Below are 25,721 nucleotides of genomic sequence, written 5' to 3' on the forward strand. Positions count from 1 at the left end.
AGTAATAAGTCAAGAGAAGAAAGCCAAAGAGGCCACAAAGAAAAAAGAAGTCAAAGTATCCGTATTTGTGAATGAGATGATGCTATGCATTATAGAGATGCCAAAAGTTCTACCTGAAAAAAATCTAGAAAAGATGAACTGATTCAGTGTTTTGGGCAGATAGAGAATTGACTCCCTCGAATAAATATCTTTTCTACACATCAATAACAAATGCACAGAAACAAAATTCAGAAATACACTCCCATTCACAAGAGTCTCAAAAGTTATCTGGTAATAAATCTAACCAAAGAAGCCAAGGAACTCTGCAAGGAAAAATTTAAACCTCTTAAGAAATAGAAGGAGGGGCCGTTGGTGGTGGTGCACACCTTTAATCCCAGCACTCAGGAGACAGAGGCAGGCGTATCTCTGTGAGTTCAAGGCCAGCCTTGTCTACAAAGAGAGTACCAGGAAAGGTGCAAAGCTACTCAGAGAAACCCTGTCATGAAAAAACAAACAAAGACATTAAAAACACAATAAAACAGACATCCCATGCTCACGGATAGTAAAATTAACATTGTAAAAATCACCGTTTTACCAAAAGCGATTTTGTCACTGCAATCCCAATCAAAATCCCCATCTCCCTCCTCACAGAAACAGAAAAATATTATCCTAAAATTCATATGGACCACAAACAAAAGACCCCATACAGTCCAAATAATTCAGAACAAAAAACAACACTGAGGTATCATTTTCCAGATCTTATGATAAATTACAGAGCCATATAATAAAAACATTATTCCCTGCAGTAAAACAGATATATTGGACAAAGATGTCACAAACATACGCTGCAGAAAAAAAAAAATCTTCACCTAATAGTGCTGAGAAAACTGGATGTCCACATAGAGGAGAATGAAGTTAGACCAGTGTCTGTCACCTTACATAATAACAAATTCCAAGTTGATTAGAGACCTAAACCTGAAACATCTAGAAGAATGCACGGACAGTACCCCACATGATATCCATAAAGGAAAGGACTTTCTGAATAGGCCTCCATCAACACACGAATAATAGCCACCAGCCTTCAAGTGTGATTTCATAAAATTAAAGTTCCTGCATGGCTAAAGGAACAACCCACCAGATGAAAAGGAGGCCTACAGTGTATATATATATATATATATACACTGTATATATATATATATATATATATATATATATATATATATATATATATATACAGAGAGAGAGAGAGAGAGATACAGATATAGAGACAGAGACAGAGATAGACAGAGAGATGATAGATAGATAGATGATAGATAGATAGATAGATAGATAGATAGACAGACAGATAGATAAATAGAGATGGTGGATAGATATAGATACAGAGACAGAGACATAGATAGATAGATAGATAGATAGATAGATAGATAGATAGATAGATAGACAGATAGAGATAGATGGTGGATAGATGATATAGATATAGATATAGGTATAGATATAGATCTGACAGAGAATTAAAATCTAGAATATAAAAAGAACCCAAAAAATAATGACTCAAAAAAAAAAGAAAGAATGACCAATTCAAAAATATGGGACTGGGACCTGTACAGAGAGTTATAAAAAGAAGAAAACATTACCAGGAAACCAACAAAATGAGTATCTGTCTTAGCTATTAAGGAAATGCAAATCAAAAGAATTTTGATAATTCATCTTACTTCAGTCACAATGGCAAAGATTAGCAAAACAATGGACAACAAATGTTAGGGGTGGTACAATTCTGTTCAAGTCATGGCATCTTCATGGAATGAGTTAGGTTGGGAGGAAGGCTCCTGCAGATAGGAGGTAGAGGTAGGTTAAGATAGAGGAGGGCAAAAAGGGTAGTGAACCTCACTTAGCTGTGTCCTAGTCCAGTAATATTGATTCATCGCTATGAAGGAAAAGTCATTGTTTCCACAATGATTCACATTCTATGTCGTGCAGAGTTTTCATTGTGGTCACCATTACATTAACACGCACCATGGCTACAGTACCACACATACATCGTGGAGTCACTGCCTTAACTGATCCCTGTGCTTTTGGAAACAGAGCCCTTCTCCTAACAGCTTGCCTCACTGTTTGGGGGGGATAAAAGCCTAGATGTATTTCTAAGGTATTATATTTCTTTATGATACTATGTTCTCAGATACAGATAATTAGTAGGTGGACCCATGTTATGGGACTGCCCATATTATGACAATTCATTGGTTCATGGTGGATAAAAGAATATTAAAGAAGGTCAAAGCTGAGATTCAAAAAGAAAATTGGATTTCTGCATTAACATGAAGTTGATCATTTGGAAATCAATTCAGTAGCACCATTAGTTTCATCAGAAAGAGACACAAATTGTTTACAGAAGGGCATGAACATAATAGTGGCATTCACACATACATCTGTAGAAAAAGGAACATTCTGTGACTCATGGAAAAAAACTAGGACTTATGTCTAATAATTAGACTTAAATAAATCCAAATGTTCTAGGATTACAGAGTATCATGACAGTATGTCAATTCAGTGGTTCATGGTGGATAAATGAATATAACAGAAAGTCAAAGTTTAGATTCAATGGGGAAACTTGATTTCTACATTAACATGAAGTTAATAATTTGGAAATCAATTTTGCAGAACCATTAGTTTCATAAGAAAGAGACACAAACTGTATAGAAAGGGGCATGGACATAATACTGGTGTTCAGAAGTACATCTGTGGAAAAGTATTCTGTGACTCATGGAGACCATGGGAAACAAAACTAGGATTGAGAGACTCCAGTTCTACAGAACATGGTGTCTGTTATTGTGTCCTGGTCACTCCTGCCATGGGGATTTTTTGAACCTTTCCCCTTTTATTTACCATGGCATCAACTGGTGTAACAAGTTTGTATCACCATAAATGGCTTTCCCATGAGTAGTTTCTTGGTTCACACTTGTGGCAGAATCCTCTAAGGAGATTTCATGTCTTGGGACTGGTTCTCTATGGTCTTGGATGAAATCATACTGCTTGTGGCTGGAGAAGAGCCTAAAAAATATTTTTATGCATATTGTTTGTTATTCTGAAAGCAAGGCCTCAGAATCAATGCCTGAGGGAAGTAATTATTGGATAATTCTACAGGATAGTGAAGATTCCTGACAGAAAGAACTTGAGGTGGTTCACAGGATCGCTCCAGTCACCAATAAAATTAGAAACAAACACTTACACACATGAGCTATGTATATACGGGTTGGAACCTGTAGAGTCCACCTTATCATGCTCATGGGTGGGCAGATACTTTGTTAATATGCTGTGCCCTTGGATTTCTATCCTTTCCTTTCTGCAGATTCCTATTCTTGTGTGCTCCTACAGAAGCAGTGAGTGCTTAGTCAGAATGAACTACAATTTAACTGGGGAAGGAAATGTGGTGCTTGTTGGATTTTTCCCAGCTTTTGCTGTCTACCCACTCAACAAAAACAATTGATTGGGTAATGATGAAATTTAACAGAGATATTATGATCGAGTAAGTCTTTTATTCATTTATTCCTTTTCAAGGTTTGGCATTCATATTTGATAGGTACTGAATAATGTCTAATAAGTACAATATATGTCTACCATCTGATAAGAGCAGATTAATCTACATAAGCACATGTTGATGTACACTAATAGAATCTTTATGCATGGTGATTAATTTCCCTGCAAAGTAATAATGACAGTTTCTCACTGTGTTAGAGAGCTTTTCCTTAAAACTAACTTAAAAATATGGCTGACTTAGCATGTTCAAGTTGCATTGTCTATTATGTGTGCATTTGTATATGAATAAATATAAACAATTTATAATAGAAGAATATAAAACATTAGATTTTAATTTTTTCTATTTTACTATGGATATTTTTCAATTTACAGTTTTTCTAAATTAAAAGATATAAGTATCTGCTCACTTGTTATTTGAAAACATTTTTACATTGTAATGTTTATTTTAATATTTATATTCTGTGATACTGAAGGCGTAAAATAACACAAACTTTTATTTGTTCAAGTTATATTTATCAATTATCAAAACTATTTTTTCAGAAATTGCACAGATTTCCTGCTTTGCTCTAAACCGATTTGCATTAAGTTTTGCACTGTCATAGTTATCAGTAATATTTATACATGTTCATGTTTCATCATGACATCAGTATCTACAGGGTAGAGGATAATAATTTACCATCTATAAAAATGTGAAGTGATTAAACTATGGAAATTAACATGCCTTTCTTTTCTATTTTAATCGTATTAATTGTCCATTTTATAACAAGCCCTGTGCTATCAAAACCAAACATCTTACTGGGTATCGTGGTGGTGCATGCCATTAATCTGAGCACTTGTGGGGCAAAAGCAGGTGAACCTACGTCTTCAAGGCAAGCATGGTCTACAGAGAAATTCTGGAACATGCAAATACATATATTGAGTGCTCTTTCAGAAATATCTTTTTAGAATCTCTTACTTTAATAGTAGAACTAGTAAAACAACATTTTGTAAATACCTTTTAGTGAAAAATTTATATGTAATAATATTTGGGGAAGATATATACCCCTTTTAAGTTGCCCACAGTGTGTTTGGGTCTTGGTTCCCAGGGGAACAAAATGCCAAGCTCTAAGCTGTGTGTTCACAATGAGATGGAGAACCATTGATCCATTTAGTTTTGCATCATTGTATACATAGTTCATATAATATAAAAAGGTCCTAATTTAAATTATATGGACTCTATACGTACTCAAAAAAAGGTTATAAACTAATATATTTTGTATTAAAATTTTCTGATCAAAATTTTGAGTCTCATATTCCATTGGTTGTTAGAAAATAGAAGGTTTCTGGGAGAGACTGCTGATAATTTGAAGATATTTTGAAAGTACTGTTTCATGTGGGTGGGTTTTTGAAGGCTGCTGTGTGCATAGTGGACAAAGAGTACTTTCTGTAAACAAATCCTGTATCTAAAGGTTTACAAGTTCACAGGGTGTATAAAATGTAGAATTAAAACTGAATATTCCTTGGGTATATGCCCAAGAGTGGTATGGCTGGGTCTTGGGGGAGATGGATTCCCAATTTCCTAAGGAAGCACCATATTAATTTCCAAAATGTCTGTACAAGTTGCATTCCCACCAGCAGTGGAGGAGAGTTCCCCTTACTCCACATCTTCTCCAGCATAAGCTTTCTTCAGTGCTTTTAATCTTAGCCATTCCGACAGGTGTAAGGTGGTATCTCAGAGTCATTTTGATTTGCATTTCCCAGATAATTAGGGATGTTGAGCAATTCCTTAAATGTCCTTCAGCCATTTGAGTTTCCTTTGTTGAGAATTCTCTGTTTAGTTCTGTAGCCCATCTCTTTTTTTTTAATTTTAAATATATTTATTTATTAAAATTTTTTCCATTTTTATACCAACTACAGTTCCCTCTCTCTACCCTTCCTCTGCCCCCTCACCTCCCTCCCACTCTACCCCCTTCCACTCCTCAGAGTGGTAAGGCCTCCCATGGAAGGCAACAAAGTCTGGCATACCAAGTTGAAGGTGAGCCTATCCCCTTCCCATTGTATCCAGGCTGAGCCAGGTATCCCACCACAGGGAATGGGCTCCAAAAAGCCAGTTCATGCACCTGGGATAAGTCCTGGTCCTGCTCTCAGGGACCAACAAACAAATCAAGCCACACAACTGTCACCCACATTCAACATGTCTAGTTCAGTCCCATGTAGGTTCCCGCTATAGTCCATTTCTCAATTGGACGGTTGGGCATTTTGAGGTCTGATTTCTTGAGTTCTTTATATATTCTGGATATCAGCCCTCTGTCAGATGTGGGTTTGGTGAAGACCTTTTCCCATTCTGTAGGCTGTCGCTTTGTTTTGCTTACCATGTCCTTTGCTCTACAAAAGCTTCTCAGTTTCAACAGGTCCCATTGATTGATTGTTTCTCTCAATGTCTGTGCTACTGGTGTTATATTTAGAAAGTGATCTCAGGTGCCAATGCATTCAAGACAACTTCCTACTTTCTCTTCTATCAGGTTCAGTGTAACTGGATTTATGACGAGGTCTTTGATCCACTTGGACTTAAATTTTGTGCATGGTGACAGATCTACAGATTCAATGAAATCCCTATCAAAATACCAAACCAATTCTTCATAGACATGGAAAGAATAATACTCAACTGCATATGGAAAAACAAAAAACCCAGGATGGCCAAAAGAATCTTATACAATAAAACAATCTCTGGAGGCAACATGATCCCTGACCTCAAACTCTACTATAAAGTTACAGTATTAAAAACAGCTTGGTACTGGCGTAAAAACTGACATGTGGACCAGTGGATTCAAATTGAAGACCCTGACATTAATCCACACACCTATGAACATACAATTTTTGACAAAGAAGCCAAAACTGTACAATGGAAAAAAGAAAGCATCTTCAACAAATGGTGCTGGTATACCTGGATGTCAATGTGCTGAAGATTGCAAATAGATCCATATCTGTCACCATGCACAAAACTTAAGTCCAAGTGGATCAAAGACCTCAGATCATTATATATTTTGGATATTAACCCTCTATCTGGAGTAGAGTTGATGGATACTTTTCCCTATTCTGTAGGATGAAACCTTGTCCTATTGATGGTACTAATTGCATTACAAAAGCTTTTTGGTTCCATAAGGTCTCATTTATTAATTGTTGGTCTTAGTGCCAGGACTAACTATTGATGTTTCTTTGAGGTAGTCATCTCCTACGCCAATGCATTTAAGGCTATTCCCACTTTTTGTTCTGTTAGGTTCAATGTGTCTGGTTTTACTTTGAAGTCTTTGATACACATGAACTTGGATCTTATTCAAGGCAATAAATGTTGATCAATTTGGATTCTTCTACATGCAGACATATAGTTAAACCAGCACCAAAGTGGAAGATGCTTTCTTTTTGCATTGTGTCTCTCTGGATTCTTCATCAAAAATCAGGTGTGCAAAAGTGTGTGGATTTATGTATGGGTCTTCAATTAGACTTCATTGATCATCCTAATCTATTTTTATGCCAATATCATGCAGTTTTTATTACTAGAGCTCATAGTACAGTTTGAAATCAGGGATAGTGATACCTCTGCAAGTTCTTTTATTGTACAAGATTCCTTTAACTATCCTGGGTTTTTGGTTTTTTTTTTTTTTTTTTTTTTTGGTTTTCCATATAAAATTGAATATTTTTCTTTCAAGGTCTGTAAAGAATTGTCTTTGGAATTTTGATGGAGAATGTATTTTATCTGCAGATTGCTTTTGGTAAGATGGTCATTTTTACTATGTTGATCTTACCCATTCATGAGTAGAGAGATCTTTTCATCTTCTGATATCTTCTTAAATTTTTTTCTTCAGACTTGAAGTTTTTATCATACAAGTCTTTCAAATGCTTGGTTGCTTGGTTAGAGTTACCCCAAGATATTGTATATTATCTGTGAATATTTTGAAGGGTGTTATTTTCCTGACTTTTTCTCAGTCCTTTTGTCCTTGTATATGGGAGGGCTACTAAATTTTTTGAGTTAGTCTTATATTCAGCCACATTCCTGTAGGGGTTTATTAGGTGCAGGAGTTCTCTGTTAGAATTTTTGGGGTCACTTATGTGTATTGTAATATCATTTATAAGCAGTGATACATTGAATTCTAGCTTACCAATTTATATCTACTTGATCTCATTCAGTTGTCTTATTGCTGCAGCTAGAACTTCAAGTTCCATATTGAATAGAGATGGAGAGAGTACACAGCCTTTCTTGTTTCCAAACTTAGTGGAACTGCCTTAAATTACTCTCTATTTAACTTGATATTGGCTATAGGCTTGCTATCATTTGACTTTATTATATTGAGGTATGATCCTTATATCCCTACTCTCTCCTCCCTGCTTAGTTTTCAGTCACATTTGCATGGAAGTTTTTTCCATCCTTTAATGCTAATTTGGGGAGTATTTTTAGTTGTAAATTGTGTTTCTTGGACACAGCAAAAATCTGGGTATTGTTTTCTGATTCAACCTCTTTCCCTTTTCTCATAAGTAAAATTATGAGACCACAAATATTGAAAGTTATTATTGAATGGTATATATTAATTCCTGGAATTTTGTTTGTGTTTTTAGAGATTTCATTAAAGGTTTATTATTCAGACTTATTTTTCAGTCACAAGTTCTGGAATTTTTTTTGTTCCCTCTGCCGACTTGAATAAGTTTATCCTTTGCTTCAGACCTAACTCTTCCTTCATTTGCCTTTTGCAAAATGGGTTTAGTCGTCATAATATTCTTCACCACTTTTTATCATGAAAAGTTTACCTTTCTCTATCATTCTGACTGATACTTTGCTGGGTATAGAAGTCTCAGGGAGCATCAGTGCTATCCCATATCTTGTAGAATATCAGCCCAAATTATTCTGGTTTGTCAAGAACCTGAGACTAGACAGACCATGGACCCAGGGGAAAACCAAATAATATTGTTTTGCTAAAGAAATATAGCAATAAAATGCCTCCTATGTATATTCTGCCATATTAATAGATCATTGTAACACTCACTTCTAAATGGGATGTCTTCTTAATGTCCCATCCCTCAGGGCTCAGGGAACCCAATAGAAGAGGAGGTGGAAAGATTATGAGTCAGAGAAAGTCAAAGACACTGAGGAAACAAGACTTTCTAAACATAGCAGGACTGATCCACATATGAAATCAAGAGACTGGGAAGGATGCACAGGACCTGTACCACTAAGACAGATGGGTTGCCAGCACTGAGAGGAAAAGTGCACATGAGCCCTCATCTTTAAGACAGAAGCCAACTCCAAATTGTCTCAAGCCTCCATAACTAACCCAGTTGCAAATACAATAACTAGTTTTCTTCAAGGAAGTTTTGTTGAGTATACAAACAATTACTAAGTGCAGGCCCCATGCTCAGTAGTAGAGGGAAACCAAAAAATACACTCAATGACATTTGTGAATTCTAAATTTTTAAAGATTTTTTTGTGCAAAATGATTGTTTCTAATTACTTTTATTCATGACTTTCTGTGTATGAAAATGTGTGTTTTTTCCTCTCTTGTGTTTGTCTGTTTCTTAGAATTTTTCCTTCTGTGTGTTTACTTATTTTATCCAACTTTGGCTTATTTGCTTTATTTTAATTTATCATAATTTTTCAATACCAGTTTGTTTTCTAATAAGAGAAAAAGAAAGGGTATAGATTTGAGCAGGAGGGGAAGTGAGTGGAATCTAGAGGAGGTGGTGGAGAGGAAACTAATCAGATTATTTTGTATGAGAAAAACTATTTTCAATTTGCTTTCACATATATCACATGTTGTGTGCTGTGAGTCTTCCTCCTAAATATTGTTGTACCTTCTGTGCAGGTTCAAGTTGAGGAACTACCAATGTATTTTGGCCATGCTGTTTGCCATTGAGGAGATCAACAGCAATCCCTATCTTTTACTTAACACATCCCTGGGATTTGAAGTCCATAATGTCCCAAATGGTCAAATGGGCACTCTGGCAACTCTTTTTGCCTCGCTTTCAGGCACTGGCTATGGCATCCCCAACTACAGATGTGCAAGAGAGGGCATGTCAGGTGCTGTACTTACAGGACCATCATGGGCAATATCAGAATACATTGGAACACTGCTGGATCTTTACAAATTCCCACAGGTGAGAGAAGACAATGGGATAAAACATGATGTCAGCTTGGCTTGGTGACATTTCAGCTGTCTGTGAGAAAATGAGGCATGCTTGAGTAACTTCATGGAGAGGGAAATAAAGCAGACGCTGTTGACATACTATATTTTTGTTCTTTAGAATAAAGAGAAGGGGAAGGAAGGCTGGAACAGACACACCACTATTAAACATCTAAATATTGTCTGTATTTCTGAAGGATATCAATCACATTGTAGTGTGTATGCATTAATTAAGTAAAATCAACCTTGGTTCAGGGGGGCAGAGCCTGCAATAGTTGAATGGAATTAGCCATAGATCATTCTGATGAATCATGAATACAGACAGAAGGACAGCACAGGAAGGGTTAGGGTGGGACGTGGAATTTGGTTCTTTGTTTTGCTTTGGAACAAATGGAGATACATGTCTATTGCTGAGTCTCCAATCGAACAGCAAGGTCATATGGATGTTCTTTGGTCTCTCAGATCTAACAGGATTTGACCCTCACAACTGACTTCTGAGCCTTTGATGGTAAATAAAATGATAGACACTTAGTTTAAACCTACATACAGCAGACACCATGTAACCAGGCTGGGAGACTGGATGCCCCTCCAGGCTTCAACCTGAGTGGCTGTTGGGGTACTGACTGTGGGGCTGTGGGGCTGAAGACAGTAATTAAAGTATCAGGAGATTCATGTGCAGCTGCTGTGCTGACAGAAGAACATCACTGTATGTTCTCATAAACCCATAGGAAGACAAATTTGAACATCAAAGAAAGATTATCCTTAAGCTTCAAACCATTGATGTAGAATTGAGTTCATTATTTTTGACAATGTTCTTCTTTCTGATTGTTTCTCCCTACAGCTTGGTATTGGGCCTTTTGATACCACCCTCAGTGAACAAAGAAGATTTTCTTCCCTGTACCAGGTGGCCCCCAAGGACACATCTCTGACACTTGGCATTGTGTCATTGATGCTTCATTTCCACTGGAACTGGGTGGGGCTGTTCATCATAGATGATCACAAAGGTGACCAGATTCTATCAGATTTGAGAACTGAGCTGGAAAAAAATGGAGTCTGCATAGCATTTGTGGAAATGATCCTAGCCATCAGGGGTTCATTTCTGACCACATCCTGGAAAAATCAGGCGAAAATCCTGGATTCATCAGCAAATGTGATTATTATTTATGGGGACACTGATTCTCTATTAAGCTTAATAGTAAATATAAAGCAGAAGTTAGTCACATGGAATGTCTGGGTCCTGAACTCACTCTGGGATCATTCGACATTTGATAACTATTTCCTGTTAGATGCATTGCATGGGACCCTTATTTTTCACGCCGTAAGGAGGAGATTATTAATTTTACAGATTTTGTTCAGACAGCCAATCCTTCCAAATACCCACAAGACATTTATCTTCATGTATTATGGCACTCATTCTTCAATTGCTCATTTTTGAGGAAAAACTGTAAAATTGTGGATAACTATCTGCCTAATGCCTCCTTGGGATTCTTGCCAGGGAACATATTTGACATGGCCATGAGTGAAGAGAGTTACAATGTGTACAATGCCGTCTATTCTGTGGCCCACAGTCTACATGAGATGACTCTCAATCAAGTACTTTTTCACACTTGTGGAAAAGGAAAACATATGGTATTCTTCCCATGGCAGGTAACATGTCACTCCTGTGGTACTATACCATCAGCAAGATGCCACTCTAAGGGTTTAGAAATGCACTAAAACTAGAGAATACATAGCTTAGATTATTTTCTCAACATCTATGAGAGAGTCTATGTAAGTAGAAGTCTACTTTAAGCCAATATGTAGTTGTATTGCAAGGGGTCTGTAGTTGGAGAGCTTCTCTCCAGGTTCCATCAAGCCCTGTTAGTCCAACAACCCATTTGTAAAATAAACATACAGACATTTATGTTATTTAAACTGCTTGGCCCTTAGCTCAGGCCTACTAGTGTCTAGCTCTTATTTTTTATATTTAGCCCATTTTTATTAATCTAAATTTTGTCATGTGGCTTGTGGCTTACCAGTACCTTATCTCTTTTTTTATCATGTTGGTGGCTGGTGGTGTCTCTCTCTCCCCAGCCTTCCACCTCCCAGAATTCTCTTCTCTCTTGTCCTGCTTATACTTCCTGCCTGGCCAATGGCCAAACAGCATTTTATTTATACAGAGAGATATTCACAGCAGAGCAATATCCACAGGGATCGTACAGTATTTTCAGGGTAAATTTTTCAATATGAAATGTCCATTAACCCCAGAGATTTCACACAACAGAAAACACACATACAGAGAATTGTCACAATGGACATAGATACTGCTAAAATGCTTATGTTCCATAAATGATCACTCATAAAATCATTCATTTTACATAGTGAAACTCCAAATATTTTCAAAACATTATTGGATGTGACTAAATTTTCTTTTTTTATATTATTTTATGAACATTAGTGTTTGAATGCATGTATGTCTGGTGAGGGGGTTGGCTCCCCTGGAACTGTAGTTACAGACAGTTGTAAGCTGCCATGTGGGTTCTGGGAATCCAGCCTTGGTCCTCTGTTAGAGCAGTTGGTGCCTTTAACCTCAGAGCCATCACTCAGGCCCAGGTATGACTATATTTTAAAAGAAGGTGGGAGTTTTCTCCATGCACATATATCATTTAGGAGTGTTTGGTTCTGTTTTCTAAAGGAAGTGATTGGAATATTTTAGAGCCATAATGATGTTTCCATTATCCTTGGGTATAATTTGATTGATACACGTGGTACCTATAGTAAAGGTGATTTTCACAATAGGGATTAAAATCAAGAAGGGATGTTGCTGAATTCTGCCTCTTTTGTACTTCTCTGGAGTTTATGTAACATAACAGCATGCATCTCTTTTAGCTTCACCCTTTTCTAAAGAACACTAAACTCATCAATCATGCTGGAGACCATGTGGTTCTGGATGGGAAAAGGAAATCACATGCAGAATATGACATTCTCAATTTTTGGAATTTCCCAAAAGGTCTTGGGATAAATGCAAAAGTAGGAATATTTTCTCCAAATGCTCCAGAAGGCCAGAAATTCTCCTTATCTTCTCACATGATACAGTGGGCCACAGGATTAACAGAACTGTGTTTCATCTTACTTCACTATTTGACCTGTATGCAAATTTCAAAAACATATTTATGTCTACACAGGACCCATTTATGGACACATACTAACCACCAATATAAAGAATTCTCTTCATAACTAATTTTTCTGGATGAACTATATATATTTTCCAATCTGGCCAATTATTTTATATTGGATTTTCATCATTATCACAGATCATCTGACAAAAGATTTATTTCATCCCATTTTGAAAATTTTCAGCCAATCTTCAGTTGGCCTTTTGCTTCTAGGCCCCTGTCAAGACAGAAGAGCATGATGAAAGTATTTAGATGTGTTAGTTGTTGGTTTTGCTCTTGCAAAAAGGCTACTTAACAAACAGTATGGGAGGTTTTCCCTGGGTCACAGTTTGATGGTATATTCATTCACTGCAGGAAGTCCTGTTTTAAGGTGGTAGAGATAGCTGTTAACAATGCATCAACAGTCAGGATGCAGAGATAGCTAAATGCTACTGTTATCATCCTTTCTTCCTTTACAATGATTAGGGAACAGGACCAATAACTCGAGGTCACCCACTTTAGAGAGGTTTTTTCACCTCAAGTAACCTAATGTAGAAAACCTTTCACAATAGTTCTCCTAGATAGGTTTCCACGATGGTTCTAAGATGAACCACTACCGTGGAAGACAAGATGAATACTTATCATGGAAGAAAAAATTTCTTTGCCTTTCTATCCAGAAGTCAAGACACAATCGGTTGTAGTCTCATCAAGACATTCAACAAAAGACATAAATGCTGACTTTCATGCCTCATCTCATAATCTTTCAACAATTTTCAAATAAAGCAATGTTGTTAGGGTCAAATATTTACCACATGGGCCAGTGATGATGCACTTTAGCAATAAAAACTTCAACTATCTGCATTTACAATACTAACATAAATAAACTGACAGTTCTATATTCAAAAACACTCTACTAGAGATTCCATAAAACATGGCCATTTGCTAACATTCATATTATTATTCTCAGATTCCTCAGTCTGTATGCAGTGAGAGCTGTCATCCTGGATTCATGAAAACCCACCGAGAGGGTGAGGCTGCCTGTTGCTTTGACTGCAAGCAATGTCCAGAGAATGAGATTTCCAATGAGACAGGTACATGTCAGTCATGTAGAAAACATTCACAGCTGTCCAAACCTGCAATATCCAAACAAATGAGAAATATGTGTAAGTGAACTGCAATCAGTTCACTTCAGTAAACACAATCCTCTTCCTTCCAACTATTAGGAAACCAGAGGTTACAGTTTATTTCTCCCACTGAAATAACACACTCATGGCATTGAAATTCATAACTGCTTTATGTTCTTGAATCCTTGTGCACATATATGTCTAAAGAAAAACATTCTTCCCATACCAGCGCAGTATGCTTCATGTCACCATGTACTTTGTCTCTGTTTCTTCTCTATCGCTGTGGAAAGGCACTAGGACCAAGCAACTTATAAAAGAAGACATTTAATTGGCTTACAATTTCAGACTGTTAATGGGGCCAGGAAGGCACAGCAGAGGTATGTGTGGTAGGTTGAATGAGATAGGCCCCCATAGGTTCGTATGCTTGAATACTTGCTCTACAGTTGTGGAACTGTTTGGAAAGGATTAGCATATGTGCCTTGTTGAAGGAGGTCTGCCATTGAGGGTGGGAATAGAGATTTCAAAAGCCTGCTTCATTCCCATTTCTCTCTCTCTCTCTCTCTCTCTCTCTCTCTCTCTCTCTCTCTCTCTCTCTCTGTCTCCCTCTTTCTCTGTCTCCCTCTCTCTCTCTCTCATCTCTGTGTATCATGCCTATAGATCAGGTGTAAGCTCTCAGCTACTTTTCCAGCTCCATTCCTTCCTTCATGAAGCTTGCCATGTTCTCCATCTGGAACTGTGAGCCTGCAAGGTAAATTCCTTCTTTTATTAGTTGTCTTGGTTATGATGTGTCTTCACAGCAATAGAAATTTACCTAAGACAGCATGACAACAGGAACTGTTTGGACTTTACAGACTGATCCCCTAGTAGGAGACAGAGAAGATACACTGTGAACAACAAGATCCTTAAAACCTTTCCACAGCAACAGGCCTCTCTCTAAAGGTCCACATCTCCTAATCCTTTCCAAAGAGCTCCTCCAACTGGGGACAAGCCATACAAATATGTGATGTAAAGGGGGAGGGCATTCTAATTCAAATCACTGTATTTTCTCCCTTACACCTATAATCTTGTGAGCATATCATAGTTTTATTTTTTTTAATTTAATGCAATTTCATGATAATTCTATATATTATACAAATATCCTGAGCAGAGCCTCCCCACCCTTCCTTCTACCCAACCACACCCTCTACCTCCCCTTCTTCCCCAGATCCACTGTTTTTTCAGTTCCCTTCCAAAAATGACAGGCCTGCAATTAATATCAACTGAACTTGACATAACAAGATGCACTAAGACTGAGCATAAACTCTCATATCAATGCTGGACCAGGCTACATAGTAGGATGAAAGAGTGATTGTTGCTTCAGTCTCTGTGAACCCCTATGAGCACTGCTTATATGATTCTTTGAGCCATGATCTCCAGGTGACTTCAACCTCTCTGACTCCTACAATCCTTCCTCCTCCTCTTCAGTGTAGTTTACCAAACTTCCTATAATGTTTGGTTATGAGTCTCTGCATCTCATCAGCTGCTGGAGTTAATCTTCCTGATGATGATTGGGCTAGGCACCAGTCAATGATTATATCAGAATATGATTAGAAATCATTTCATTGATTTTTTTTCTTTATTTATTTCCTTCTTCTTTTCTTTTTAGTAGATTTTTGTTCTCGTCTAGGTCTCTAAGCATTCAGCTTCATGTTGCTGGACATCCAGGCAATGTCAAGCATGGGCTGTTTCTCACAACTTGGACCTCAAGACAGATCAGTCAGTGATTGGCCACCCCATAAGCTTCTGTATTGCTTCTGTTTCCATTTTCAGGTCTTGATCTGTTTCCTTCACCTGTTTGTTTGTATTCTCCTGACTTCCTTGGCATTCTTTAAGTAATTTATCAATTTCCTCCAATTTTTTGTTTGTCTTTTCCTCAATTTCATCATGGGATCTTTTTCATCCCCTCTATCATCTTCATAATGTTGTTTTTAAGGTTGCTTTCTTGAGCTTCAGTGCTGTAGGAATGTTCAGGTCTTTGGTTATAGGGTAGCTGGTCTCTGGTGATGCCATATTACCCTTTCTGTTGATGATTGTATTCTCACACTGGCATTTAAGCATCTTGGTGTGAATTAGTTATACATCTAAATATTTCTGACTTTGTCTTTGTTGAATGGGTGTTTTGTTTCTTAGTTTCTGTTTCCTCTATGGTCTTCTGGCCTAAGTGGTCAGGGATTATGGTGACTAGGCAGTTTATAGGTCCAGTAGGCAATCTCCAGTGCGGTTTTATGGCATGCAAGACCTCTGGGATTTAGATGCCTACCTAGCCTCTATGGTTCCAATAACTTGTGTGGCCTCTTGTGTTCTGGCTCTCTGCTTGGTGTCTGGGATTCCTACTATAGCACAGGCAACAATGAAGCAGCTGTAGTTGTGAGCTACGATAGGGAGTGCAGGGAGTGTGCAGTTGGGGGCTTTGGGCCAGCTTTTGTGTGTGTTGGCTAGCAGTGGGCAGTGTCATAGCCTGGGTCTCTAGCACCAGCCTGGCCGGAGGTAAAACAGAAGTCTTCTGCCTAAGGTATGAGATGGAATAAGGAGCCCAAAGGAGAAAGTACATTCTGGGCCTGTAGAGCAGGCTTTAAGGAGTGTTAGCAGGTCGTATGGTATCACACCTGGAGTCCCTAGGATGAACCTGTCATCCAGTAATGGTGCCAGAGTTGTGGGCTGGAATATGGAGCCTAAGTGACATAGTGCTGATGGACTATGTTGGGAATGCTCAATGAGTGTTACCCAGCAGTGGGCAGAGACATACCTGGTGACCCTAGGATCTTCCGGAGCTGTTTGCTGGAATATGAATCCAAGTGAATGGGATGCTAGGGGCCCTAGAACCAACCTGCCCTTTGGTAAAGCAGAATTTTTCTGCTGAAGTTGCAGGGTGGAATATGGAGCCCTGGGGAGACAGAGCAGCCTGGAGCTGTTGGGAATACTGGGGTCCCTAGGAACAGCCTGGACTCGATTAAAGTGCCAGAGTTTGGGGCCAGAATATGGAGACAGGCAGAGATGGTAATATTCTGAGCTGTTGTTTTTCTTCATTTATTTTCTTCTGGTCTTGTTGGAAATTTTCTTTATACTTTGATTCACAACTTTGTGATTTTGTCGTTTATGTGTGCATATGTGAGAGAGTGAGTTATTTAACTGTTGATTTTTTGGTTTGCTGTGATTTTTTGTTATTATTTTTTAAAGAAAGAGAGAAAGACAGGGTGTGGAATTGGGTGGGCATGGAGAGAATCTGAGAGGAGTTCAGAAAGTCCAAAATCATGAACACAATGTAATTTATTGGGAGTGTGAATGGTAATGTGATGATATAAAGAGAATTAAATATATATCAAAAATAAAAATGTATAGAAATAAGGATATTATTACTACATGGAAAATAAGGTTGAAAATTCCATAATCATAAATCATAATCAAGAGTAAATTGATAAGACATCAGGAACAGAGAGTTCAAACACTTGTCCATATAAACATAAGAATACATGAATAGTTCTTTATCTATGCAATACATAGCTACTACTGTACAGAGTTTTGAAAACAGTGTCACTGATGAAGTGCTTCAAGGCTGCAAGAAATTAAGAATTTTAACACATTCAGGCTGCTTCATAGATGAAGACACTTGGAGAACTCCAAGGAATTTATGAATGTAGACACATTTGGAATAAAAGAGAACATCATTATATGATTTCTACAAGATATTCTCTCTATTGCACTGAAGTCTCATGCCCTCATAAGAATGGAGATGTATTAATGAAGAGCAATTACAGAGTGAAATATGGTCCATGTGATGTATGTCAGTGCACTAGTGACTTGTAAAACAGATACAACAGTGTCACTCAAGGTGAGGATACCATATGAGTAACAACAGAGAAAGCATTGGTGCTGCTTAAATACTGTCAGCATGAAGTAGAAGGCAAATTGAATTTAATCCTTCTGTATTTGTATGTGAAACAAAGCAAACGGTTCAGATATCATTGCAAAGTTCTAGAGCAGGTAAGTGACTTAGAATAAAAGAGTCAACCTGAGTATGCATTCATGATCACCTGCATTTCTGCCAGATGTGGATCAGTGTGTGAAGTGTCCAGATCTCACCATGCAAACAATGAGAAGAGCCACTGTCAACATAAGACTGTGACATTCTGGCCGATGATGACCCTTGGGGAAGATATTCAGCGTCATGTCCTTGGGCTTCTCCTCACTCACAGCTGTTTTTCTTGGAGTGTTTCTGAAGCACAGACACACTCCCATTGTCAAGGCCAATAACCGGCATCTCAGTTACATCCTGCTCATCACTCTGACCCTCTCTTCTCTCTGTCCCTTGCTTTACATTGGCCATCCTAGCACAGTCACCTGTATCCTGCAGCAGAACACATTTGGACTTCTGTTCACTGTGGCTCTTTCCAATGTGATGGCCAAAACTCTCACTGTACTTATAGCCTTCAAGATCACTGCTCCAGGGAGAATGATGAGGAGGTTGCTGATAGCAAGGGCCCCTAATTTCATCATTCCCATCTGTACCATGATGCAAGTTATTCTCTGTGGAATTTGGCTGTCAACCTCTTCTCCATTTATTGACAAAAATGCTCATTCAGAACATGGACCCATCACCATCCTTTGCAACAAAGGCTCAGCTATTACCTTCTACTGCATCGTGGGATACCTGGGAACACTGGCTCTAGGCAGCTACCTTATGGCTTTTTTTGTCCAGGAATCTGCCTGACACATTCAATGAAGCCAAGTTCCTGGCTTTCAGCATGCTGGTGTTCTGCAGTGTCTGGGTCAGCATCCTCTCTGTCTACCACAGCACCAAGGGGAAGGTCATAGTGTCTATGAAGTCCTATCTATCTTGGCCTGTAGTACTTCACTCTTAGGCATCACTTTTGGCCCCAAGTGCTACATCATACTATTAAGACCAGAAAGGTACTCTCTTCATCACATTAGGGACACAACATATTCTGGAAGAACAAACCTTAAAACCTAGTGATTTTTGAAGCATGATTGTTCTTCACTATCTGAATACTCACATATGAAGTCGTAATTTGGCATTTGATCCCATGGGCTATTATTTCTTTAAGTAATCATATTAGGCTAAATGAATTCTGCATCTATCCTCATACTCATGTTGGGATACATCCTGCATGTTGAGTCTTCCTTTTACATTCACTGTTAATTTGTGCTATTGATTTCATTGGCTGATGAAATCCTAATTTCGGAATTGTTCCACTTGGATCATTCACATGTCTTATTAATTTGACCACTAGATCATTCCAAAAATTTATTTCCACTGTCAACTACATATGCTGCTGAACAGGGCTGAGAGATATTCATGTAAATATTCTTAAACATTTTGTAAACTTGACATTCAGTAGAACAAATTTCTGTCAATATAGTGTTTTGTTTCTGAAGCCGTTGAGACATTTCTACAGTTTGTCATGTGTTCTTTCCTTATATGTTTTTATTCTGAAGAAATTCAAATTATTCACATTCGATATAACTTTTCATAAAGATTATACTATAACATATCACCGCTTAATGAGCTACATAATAAGTTATGGCAAATTTAGGACCTCATTTTATAAACTGACACTGAATGTCAACCAGATCTACCAATTTGTAGTCAATACCTGGAGCCTCTCTATGAGTTATGGTGCCCTGTGTCAAATGCCCAGATGTAACTACTCCCACTGACTCTGTACTCACTTCTCTGTGTTACTCTATCCATCCACACAGCCTTTATCTTGTCACTTCCTCACAGTCCATTACCTTTTGCTAAATTGGTGCATATTCCTTCAACTCATACAGACTGGGAAAGACCTTCATTCCAGGAAGATACAGGACTTGCTCTCCCTAGTACCCATCTGGCTGGTGGTGGCATAGGTGGGCATGAGCTTCCTTGTTTCCCCTCCCCTCAACCAGCAATTCTTTGGCCATGGGGAAGAGCTCGCCCTGTGGTATAAAGAGCTGAAGGTATCTTTTGATTGATATCTCCTCTTCACAGATGACTTTAGATGTGATGACTCAGATGTATCAATTTGTCAGGAAACTATCAAGCATGATTGACACCATATAATTTTTACACACAAATACATCATTACAAATCTACCTTTCCTTTCCCATTCATGCCCAAGATCTCACATTAAATTCTAAGTAGGTAATGGAAAGATGGCTGGGCATTTAACAGCACAGGTTATTCTTCCTGAGAACCCAAGTTCAAGTCCCAGCACCAACAAGGCAGCAGACACCAGTCTGTAACTTTAGTCCATGGGATTCAATACCCTGACACACATATACATATAGGCAAAACACCAGTGCACATAAAATAAAAACGAATAAATATTTTTTAAAAGATAAGTAACTTTAAATGTCCCACAGTTTTAAAAGTCAGACAATGGAACACAATAAAATTTCACTCAGAGGTTAAGAGTACTGGCAGATTTTCGAGAGGTCCTGAGTTCAACTTGCAGCAATTGCATGTTGGCTAACACACAGCAATAAAGAGAACTGGTGCCTTATTCTGGCATTCAGAAATACATGCATGCAGAATAATATACATAATAAATAAATATTTCTTAAAACATTCAGTCCTGCTGGGCAGTGGTGGCACACCATTTACTCCCAGCACTCAGGAGACAGCAACAGGTGTGATTTCAACTCTGTGATTTCAAAGCCAGTGAGTTTGTTCTAGAGTGAGTTCTACGCCAGCCAGTACTACACAAAGAAAACCTGTCTCAAAAATAAAAATCAGGGTTTTTTTAATTTTATTTGTCCATTTATTTATTTGTTTATTTTGTTTTTTCTTACAATTTATTTATTTTTATTAGCATTTCACTTTATTTTTTATTATGTGTTTTAATTTTACACATCAGCCATGGGTTCCTATATCCTCCCCGTACCTGCCTCCACCACCCCCACCTTCCACCCAGCTCCTCCCATCCATTCCCATGTCCTCCAGGACCACGACTCCCTTGGGGATTCAATTAAACTTGGTGGATTCAGTACAGGCAGGTTCAGTCCCCTACTTCCAGACTGAGCAAAGTGTGTCTGTACAAGCCCAAGGTTCCAAACAGCCAGCTCATGAACTAAGGACAGATGAAACTAATGGTTCTGCCCAATTGATTTTTAAATATCAACTTCATGCTGACACAGAAATCAAGTTTCCTGTTTGAGTAAACTTTGACTTCTGTTATATTCTTTTATCCACTGTGAAGCATTGAACCAACATATTGTCATGATATTCCCTAATCCTAGAACATTGGCTCAACCCACTGTTTATGTCTGAGAACACAGTGTCATTAAGAAGTATAATACCTTAGGAATATATTAGGTTTTCACCCCTCAAAACACTGAGCAAACCTGTCAGAGAAGGACTCTATTTCCATAAGCAGAGGGATGAGTTAGGTCTGTGACTCTATGTATGTGACATGGTAGCCATGATGCATATTAATATCAAGGTGACCACAATGAAAACTGTGCACCACATAGAATGTGAGTCATTGTGTATCAATCATATTGTCTTCCCCTTGATAGTGATAAATCAATATTACTGGGCTAGGTCACAGGAGGTTCATTATCCTTCCTGCCCTCCTCAACCTTAACAGTCTAGCTTCAGAAGATCTTCCTGCCACCCTACCTCCACTCCCTGAAGACTCCTTGGCTTGAGTAGGATTGTACCACCACTAATATTTGTTGGGCTTTGTTTTACTAATTTTGTCATTCTGGCTCAGGTAAGATGAATTATCAAATTTTTTTTGATTTGCATTTCCCTAATAGAAAGGATGATGATCTTCTTTTGAGATTTCTTGACCATTTTTTCTTTTTCTTTAAAAATTTTTAAATTAAATATATTTATCTATTAAAAAATTTTCTATTTTACATACCAACCCCAGGTCCCCCTCCCTCTTTTTCCCACCTCCTCACCTCCCTCCCACTCTACCCACACCTATTCCTCAGAGTGGCTAGGCCTCCCATGGTAGTCAACAAAGTCTGACATACCAAGTTGAAGGAGAGCCTAGCGCCTCTCCATTGTATCAAGGCTGAGCAAGGTATCCCACCACAGGAAATGGGCTCGAAAAAGCCAGTTCATGTACCTGGGATAAGTCCTGGTCCTGCTGCCAGGGACCCCACAAACAGATCTAACCACATAGCTGTAACCCACATTGAGCGGGCCTACTTCGGCCCCATGCTGATTCCTAAGCTGTCAGTCTAGAGTCAGTGAGCCCCAACTAGCACCAGTCAGATGTCTCTGTGGGTTTCCCCATCATGTTCTTGTTTTTTTCTTTCTTTCTTTTTCTTTTTTTTTTTTTTTGAATGTCTAATGCCATTTATTGAAAGAGGGAAAAGATCTGTTTTTTAAATTTATTATATTTGTGTTTTAATTTTACACATTAGCCATGGGTTCCCCTGTCTTCCCTGATCCCGCCCCTGTCCCCACCTTTCACCCAACCCCTCCCCTCCATTCCCATCCCTTCCAGGGACAAGACCCCCCTGGGGATTCATTTAAAAGTGGTAGATTCAGCACAGGCAGGTCCTGTCCCCTCCTTCCAGACTGAGCAAAGTGTCCCTGTGTAAGCTCAAGGTTCCAAACAGCCAGCTCATGCACTAAGGACAGTTCCTGGGGCCCACTGTCTGGGTGCCTCACAGACAGTTCAAGGTATTCAAGTGTCTCACTTTTCAGGAGGGCCTTCTCCAGCTGGGGGCTCCACAGCTTTTGGTTCATAATTCATGTGCTTCCATTCGATTGGCTATTTGTCCCTGTGCTTTTTGCAATCTTGGATTCAACAATTCAGGCTCTTGCAGTCCCTCCTCTTTCTCGACAGTTGGACACCTGGAGCTCCACCTGGGGCCTGGCTGAGGATCTCTGTATCCACTTCTATCAGTTATTGGATGAGAGTTCCAAGACAACTGTCAGCATGTTTAGTCATCTGATCACCAGACTAGGTCAGATCAGGCTTTCTCTCGACCATTGCCAGTAGTCTACAGAGGATACATCATTTTGGATTTCTGGGGACCTCCCGAGCACTCTGCCTATTCCTGTTCTCATGTGGTCTTCATATATCATGGTCTGTTATACCTTGTTTTCCCTTTCTTTTCTTGATCACGCTGGGATCCCCTGCTCCCTAAGCTTTCTTTTGCTCAAATCATCCCCTTCATTACTCCCACTGTCGCCCAGGTTGTTCATGTAGATCTCATCCATTTCTCTGTCATTGGGTGATCCATGTGTCTTTCCTAGGGTCCTGTTTTCTAGGTAGCCTCCCTGGATTTTTAGCAGTCTAGTCATCTTTGTTTTTCATCTAGTAGCCTCCTGTGAGTGAGTACATACCATGTTTGTCCTTCTGAGTCTGGGCTACCTCACTCAGGATGATTTTTTCTAGATCCATCCATTTGCCTGGAAACCTCATGATGTCATTGTTTTTCTCTGCTGAGTAGTACTCCATTGTGTATATGTGCCATATTTTCTTTATCCATTCTTCAGTTGAAGGACATCTAGATTGTACCCAGATTCTAGCTATTACAAACAATGCTGATATGAACATAGCTGAGCAAATGCCCTTGTGGTATGTTTCACCATTCCTTGAGTATATGCCCAAGAGTGCTACAGCTGGGTCTCGGGGGACATGGATTCCCAATTTTCTAAGGAAGCACCATATTGATTTCCAAAGTGGCTGTACAAGCTTGCATTCCCGGCAGCAGTGGATGAGAGTTCCCCTTGCTCCACATCCTCTCCAGCATAAGCTGTCTTTTGTGTTTTTGATCTTAGCCATTCTGACAGGTGTAAGGTGGTATCTCAGAGTCATTTTGATTTGCATTTCCCAGATAATTAGGGATGTTTAGCAATTCCTTAAATGTCTTTCAGCCATTTGAACTTGCTCTGTGGAGAAATCTTTGTTTAGTTCTATAGCCCATTTCATAATTGGACTGTTGGGCATTTTGATGTCTAATTTCTTGAGTTCTTTATATATTCTGGATATAAGTCCTCTGTCAGATGTGGGGTTGTTGAAGACCTTTTCCCATTCTGTAGGCTGTTGCTTTGTCTTGTTGACCGTGTCATTTGCTCTACAAAGGCTTCTCAGTTTCAACAGGTCCCATTGATTGATTGTTTCTCTCAGTGTCTGTGCTACTGGTGTTATATTTAGAAAGGGATCTCCGGTGCCAATGAGTTCAAGAGTACTTCCTACTTTCTCTTCTATCAGGTTCAGAGTAACTGGATTTATGTCGAGGTCTTTGATCCACTTGGATTTTAGTTTTGTGCATGGTGACAGATATGGATCTAATTGCATCCTTCTACACATTGACATCCAGTTATGCCAGCACCATTTGTTGAAGATGCTTTCTCTTTTCCATTGCACAGTTTTGGCTTCTTTGTCAAAAATTATATGTTCATAGGTGTTTGGGTTAATGTCAGGGTCTTCAATTAGATTCCATTGTTCCGCAAGTTGGTTTTTATGCCAGTACCAAGCTGTTTTTATTACAGAAGCTCTATAGTAGAGATTGAGGTTGGCGATTGTGATGCCTCCAGAGGTTGTTTTATTGTACAGGAATCTTTTGGCTATCCTGGGTTTTTTGTTTTTCCACATGAAGTTGAGTATTATTCTTTCCAGATCTGTGAAGAATTGTGTAGGGAATTTGATGGGAATTGCGTTGAATCTGTAGATTGCTTTTGGTAAGATTGACATTTTTACTTTGTTAATCCTGACTATCCATGAGCATGGACAATCTTTCCATTTTCTGACATCTTCTTCAATTTCTTTTTTCAGGGACTTAAAGTTCTTGTCATATAGGTCCTTCACATGCACAGTGAGAGTAACCCCAAGGTATTTTATGTTATTTGTGGCTATTGTAAAGGGTGATGTGTCTCTGATTTCTTTCTCAGCCTGATTTTCAATTGTATATAGGAGGTCTACTGATTTTTTTTGAGTTGATTTTGTATCTTGCAATGTTGTTGCATCAGTTCCTTGGTTGAATTTTTGGGGGTCACTCGTGTATACTAACATGTCATCTGCAAATAGGGAGAGCATGACTTCTTCCTTTCTAATTTGTATCCCCTTAATGTCTTTATGTTTTCTTATAGCTCTGACTAGAACTTCAAGTACTATATTGAATAAGTATGGGGAGAGGGGACAGCTTTGCCTTGTTCCTGATTTTAGTGGTATTGCTTTGAGTTTCTCTCCATTTAATTTGATGTTGGCTGTTGGCTTGCTGTAGATTTCTTTTATTATGTTTAGGTATGTTCCCTGTATTCCTGATGGCTCCAAGACCTTTATCATGAAGGTGTGCTGGATTTTGTCAAATGCCTTTTCTGCATCTAGTGAGATGATCACAGGGTTTTTTCCCTTCAGTTTGTTTATATTGTGTATTACATTGATGGACTTTCGTATGTTGAAGCACCCTTGCATCCCTGGGATGACGTCTACTTTATCATGGTGGATAATTGTTTTGTTGTGTTCTTGGAGTCTATTTGCCAGAATTTTATTGAGTATTTTTGCATCAGTGTTCATGAGGGAGATAGGTCTGCAGTTCTCTTTCTTTGTTGCATCTTTGTTTGGTTTAGGAATCAGGGTAATGGTAGCCTCATAGAAGAAGTTTGGTAACATACCTTCTGCTTCTGTTGTGTGGAACAATTTAAAGAGTATTGGTATTAAGTCTTCTTTGAAGATCTGGTAGAATTCTGCAGTGAAACCATCAGGTCCAGGGCTTTTATTGGTTGGGAGACTTTTAATGACTGACTCTATTTCCTTAGTGGTTATTGGACTATTTAAATGGTTTATCTGGTCTTG

The 25,721-nt window shown here is 38.5% G+C and overlaps 1 pseudogene; it reads left to right on the forward strand.

The window, feature by feature from the left end:
* The first annotated feature begins 3,286 nt into the window (after positions 1–3,286).
* LOC118575133 lies at positions 3,287–18,928 on the forward strand (annotated as a pseudogene).
* The last annotated feature ends 6,793 nt before the right edge of the window (positions 18,929–25,721 follow it).

This window comes from Onychomys torridus, unplaced genomic scaffold, assembly GCF_903995425.1.
Source record: "Onychomys torridus unplaced genomic scaffold, mOncTor1.1, whole genome shotgun sequence".
NCBI lineage: Eukaryota > Metazoa > Chordata > Mammalia > Rodentia > Cricetidae > Onychomys > Onychomys torridus.